General features: G+C 28.2%; 1 long non-coding RNA gene and 1 other non-coding gene across 2 annotated transcripts; both read left to right on the top strand.

Annotated features, from left to right (window-relative positions):
* The first annotated feature begins 1,259 nt into the window (after window positions 1-1,259).
* On the top strand, window positions 1,260-5,020 carry LOC114193766. The gene is made up of 2 exons (XR_003606301.1): window positions 1,260-1,983; window positions 2,092-5,020. It is a non-coding gene; the product is annotated as an uncharacterized LOC114193766 (long non-coding RNA).
* Window positions 1,888-1,973, top strand: LOC114195730. The gene has a single exon (XR_003606563.1). It is a non-coding gene; the product is annotated as a small nucleolar RNA R16 (small nucleolar RNA).
* Window positions 5,021-5,709: the final 689 nt, after the last annotated feature.

The raw sequence follows: 5,709 nt of genomic DNA, 5'->3' as shown, positions 1-5,709 counted from the left end.
TGCGTTTCTTTAAATGGTCAAAGGGTATTTTGGGAATTTTAAGATTTTTTGGAGGTGCAGAAGAAATGCTTGAAGGTGTAGGAAGAAAGACCCTTGGCCCGTTCAAAGTCAAACTGGGTTTTCTACTTTTCCTTTCTCTTCAATTCCTGTTTCTTTCAATTATATATTTCACCAAATCTTTTATAAATCTAGATATTTTTAATTAAATTATTATTTTAAATTTTGGACTTTTAATTAAGTTTATATTTTTAATTTTTTCAATAATTAAACATTGTTTGTTTATTTTCTTTTTATTTATTAAAAAAATTAGTTTTGTAATTGATATAAAATCATGATCATTAGTTTGAGGGTACAACAAATAAACAATACAAAAGAAAATTTAGTAGAGAATTCAGATTTAACGATTTAATGAACAATACAAGAAAATCTAGTAGAAAATTCAAATTTAACGATTTGAATATAATATTCTAACTATTAAAACATTTTTTAATTAAAAGTAAAAATGTTCATCATTTTAATTAATCGTAGTATCATTTTATATCAGTCACAAATCATAAAAATTAGCAAAATAATATAATTATCTACAACTTAGTATTTTTGCGCTAAATAAATTTAATAGAAATTCATTTAAAAATATTCAAACTTATCTACAACTTAAACTCATTTAATCTTTGCATTTGTATTCACAAAAATATAGATTAAGACTTTAGATTATAATATCTCACTTAAACTGTTTACTTAGTTCTTTGATTTGATTAATTAAAGTGATTATGATTTCTTTACATCTTTCGGTCTTGAATTGTCATCAAATAATTAATTTTCTTTGATGGCATAATAATAATAAAGAAAAGTAACAATGACTTTTCAGATTAGGGTGAAGTTACTTTTGAATTTCTACTGTAAGAGCCTCTGTATTTCAAACACAATTTTAAATTTAGACTAAAATAGTTATTTTAAAAAAACCCCGTACAATATTACCCTTACAAGTTTTTCAAAATATGTAGATTAAAATTGAAATACAATATTTATTTAAAATTATTGAAGATTAAATTAAAGAGAAAGGCAAAAAGAATATACCATGTTCAGAATACATATTTTAAAAAACTTTTCAGTATTAGCCTTTATTTAATTATAAAAGAAAAATAAATTGATTTTCATTCTGTTAATTTAATGAAAAGATTTTAGCTAAAAAGAAGGAGAACAATACGACACCGTATATCTGAAGGGCATGTATGAGTGCAAACCCTAATCTTCACGCAACCCTTATTTAAAGTCTTTGAGTTCAGCCTCTTTTAGCCGTCTCTCAGAACAGAGTTGTAATTCTCTGATTTCGAATGTGTAACATTTTCTATTTCTCTTCGTTTTCTACTTCCGCAATGCATTGCTATGATTCCGATTATGCCATAAATTTTCTGTGTTGAATCCCTCTATAGCATTGTTTGATTCCAAAGGAATTCGATTGGATTGTGCATTTTTAGTTTTTTTAAGTTGTTTTTTCCATTGTTGATCCACTGCATCTGTTTTACCCTCTCCTTTTTGTATCCAATTCCAATGGCGATGGAGATATAACTGATGCACAGATTTTAAAGGTTGGCTTACCAGCCCATTGCACATATTTTGAAATTGCCATGGGTCAAATGGACCTACCGAAATGCCCTAGATGAAAACAAAACACGATTTTTTTATGCATTTATGTGTTTTTTGTATCTGCAAAAAGAGATTTGGCAGTGACGATTCAAATTTTAAACCGCTTATTGATATACTGATAAGCTGTGATGACAACATTTTTTAAATCTGATGCCATTAAGCTTGTATTTTAGATTTTCGTTTTGTTTTTGTAGCGTCTCTTTCCCTGATTTTTCAGTGAATCTAATATTGTGACCAAGGGTTGGCAAGTGATGCTAAAATTTCTTATCCTACACACTGAATTACTCTGTGAAGATCAAAAACTCCGCTTATTATCTGATGCCTTCCTTGTCATAGGTTTGTATTGTAGAGTTTAATGTTAATTTTGATTGTCTCTGTGTTTTATTAAAAACTAATTGATTTGTTTAAAGTGTTATTGAAATCATCAATGATGAAGAAATGCAGACGGGCGGACTGAACTGATGCCATGTTGATTGTCTGCCACTTCCACATTTGGAATTTCTCTGAGATTAAGTTTCGTGTTGTTTTTATTTTAATTCATTATGCGATTGATTGTGTTGTTTAATGTTTTTATTATTATTTTTTGCTGGGAATTAGTGTTTGATTTTGTTAAAGAACAATCTTTCTGCTATGATGAGGTTGCATAAATATGTCTGGACATATGAGAATTCTGTGATATAATAATTGCTTCTTCTGAGCAGAGGTATTAGCCATGAAGTCTGGATTTCAAAATAGATTAGATCCCTAATTTTTCATCTCTGGTTTTCAAAATAGATTAAAACCCTAATTTTTCAGGCGTAATAGGAACTTATTTTTTCATTTATATGTTCAATATGAATAAGCCAATTGGTGAAATAAATGCATACACTTAAAAATTTGGTAGTTTTTAAATTTTGACCTACTTCACAATCATACCTCCCACTTTTGAACATTTAGAACAAAAACTTATATCTACCTCATCTCGATTTGAAAGTTGTCGAAATGTCTTGGCTCATGAAAGATTAAATAATGTAATTATGGCAATATAACTTATTTTGTTTTTATCAAGCTCATTTTGATTTAGTTGACCTAATTGAATCATAAATTTACTTTACCTATAAAATAACCATTTTAATTTAAAATTACAAATATTTTACGAAATATATAACGTTATGATTTATATTTATATATGCAAGATTCGTCTTGTCGTGAATATTTATTTTAAAGGTTAAAATACTTCGATGATCTTCGTTTTGGTTCAAAAATCTTAAATTGGTTCTCGAATTTTAATTGATTTCAATTTCGTCCTCATTTTTGTAAATGTGTTTTAAATTACCCTTTTCCGTTATCAGTTCACAGATGACGTTTATTCCTGATGATGTGGCTGTTTTGTGTATTCTGATGTGTCATTCACTTGATTTGGCACATATGTTCTTAGTTTCTCTTTTAAAAAGAGATTATTTTCATAACATTTGAATGTTAGGGTTTGAAAAGGGTGAGGTGAAGCTGTCTCTTGCGTTCTCAATTGGTAAGATTGGTAATGTCTCTCTCTCATTCTTGCTCATCCTGCACTTGCAATGCTTGGGAGATGAAAAATTCCAGTTTTTCTTCTCATGGAGGTGCAGTGAGAAGGTCCGATTTAACACCTGTTTGTTATTGCGGTGAGAAGGCAATCACAAGAACTGCTAGAACGGCTAAGAACAGGGGGAGAAAATTTTGGGGGGACAAGCAACATTTAATCACAAAATAAAAGCCATACAACATCATTCCCAACCAACAAAACCCTAAATAGCCAAGGATGAACTGATACTCACCTTCACGGTGTGGCGCTCAAGAACGACTACGATCAACGACACTAAAGCTCGAAAATCGAATACTGAAATGTTCGAGCTCACCTTCGACGACGCTGAATCTCACCTTCGTCGACGTTCACGGCATTGACTCGAGTCGCCCTCGCAGTCACGATTCTTCAACACTCAGTTTCAATCCTAATTCAGTAATTTAGGGTTTCCATACAAATGCTTATTTTAATGAATAACGCCACGTACAAATTTTTCAATCCTCAAATTAATGAATCAAGCCACGTCAGATAATTAAAATGAAGTTAACGTTAACCATTTTGACACTGTTAACGATTGGGTTAATTTAAAACACATTTATCAAAATGAGGACAAAATTGAAATCAATTAAAATTCGAAAACGAGGACTATCGGAGTATTTTAACCTTATTTTAAAACACCAATACATCGTGATGATGACTAATTATGCAATTAAATGACATTCTCATCTGATAAAAGAATTAGAAAGGGTTATAATATAGATGATGTCTTATGTTTTGCACATAATGTCAATTTAAAAAAATGTATACATTAAAAGCAATTTTTATTTTTTAGCAGTGATACAACTTCTATCATTCTCAATAATCTTTTACATATAACATAATTCACTAAAACAAAATTTCAAATCTATTATAAATTTCACTTGATATTTTTTTTACATTTATAATTAGCATTCAAATACAATCCATTAAAAAGGCAAGAAGAGAAAAAACAGAAATCTAAAGAGTGAAAATATTTTGGCTTCAACAAAAATATGTTCACTTAAATAAAATTGAGTGAAAATATACTAACTCTCGGTGTTAAGTTTGGGTGAGCAAAAATCCTTTCTTTCAACGAAAATATGTTGTTTTTTATAATGTCCCGGGATTCTGTGTTTAGTATAAATGTAAGTGAAGCCTAAAACTCTTGTAAATCAATTAATCTAACTATTTTGAGTATTAGCATAATTGTTTAGGACAACTTTGAAGCATGGAAAGATTTTTCATAATCCAATAATTGATCAGCTTACTTTTTTTAATTGATTAAGTTATTCACTAGAGCCATTGGATGTAAAATATGAACTCGATAATTGATTAGATTATTTTTCTAAGCAATTAATCTTAGTAGTATTTCCTTTTTAAGCCAACATTGATTCATATTTTGAAAGATGATATTTTTGCAATCAGAGGCAATTGAGTATTGAGATAGAAGAGTTCTTATGTTCTTGGAGATCACAGTATTGGGTTTTTAAAAATTCGTCAAGAAATTTTTAAGATGAATATGATTTTGAGAGCTTTGACTTGGCACTAGGGATTAATTGTAATTCCTGCACATAAAGGTGTATTTGTTCCTTCTATTTTTTTGCAAATTTCATTTTTTTGTATTACTTTCATTGTGTAGGTGAATAATTGATTGCAATTGTGTAAGTGGGGATAGTTCTTGACAAGTATATCGAGTTCTTGGTTCATTAGAGTATAAAATTATTTAAATGTGCTTGTAATTAACTCTTTGAAATAATGGAAATCTTCTAAGCTGAGGTTGCTTAGAAGAAAACTCGATGTAGATTTTAATTTGAATCGAACTTGTATAAAATTGATGTCCTCTTGTTCTTTCCATTATTACTTTTCTTTGTTGATTTCAAGATAATCCATGAAAATATGGATCTTAACATAATTTGTTAATTGATTAGAGAATTTGATAAAGATCGAAAATTTGTTTCAAAATTAATTAAAAGATTAAATTTTTGAAAAATCAATTCACTCATTCTTTGATATTTGTATATTGGACATATCTCCAATATATACTAGTTTGTTGTAAAACACTTGTCAAAATCACTTAAATTAATATAGTTTAATGCTAAAATTTTAAAATTTAACACATTATAAATAAATTGTTTATTTTCAAATTTTACAATTGCTGTATATTTTCAATTTTACAATAGATTGAATATGAAACCGGGTTTTGTCAATTCGGGTTATCATTGACAATGAATCGTTTAATTCGATTTGAATTTATTGTATATGAAGCCATTTTTTTTCAAAAAGAAATTAGAGACTTAAAAATTATTTAATTTCCTTATAATGAGCTAATTTTGATTTTTACATTTAGACTTTCATAAGTATTTACTTAAAAATGTCTATTTATTCCGGTGTATAATAATTAAATTATAATTAAAATTTGTTTGCATCATAGATTTTTATTTTCAAGCACACTTTGTCATTTATTTACGTGAATAACACATTGTACATAACATTTACATGCATAG

The sequence above is a fragment of the Vigna unguiculata genome, chromosome 8 (genome assembly GCF_004118075.2).
Source record: "Vigna unguiculata cultivar IT97K-499-35 chromosome 8, ASM411807v1, whole genome shotgun sequence".
Classification (NCBI taxonomy): domain Eukaryota; kingdom Viridiplantae; phylum Streptophyta; class Magnoliopsida; order Fabales; family Fabaceae; genus Vigna; species Vigna unguiculata.
The sequence above is the reverse complement of the archived record's forward strand: the minus strand, read 5'-3'. Positions and strand labels throughout refer to the sequence as shown.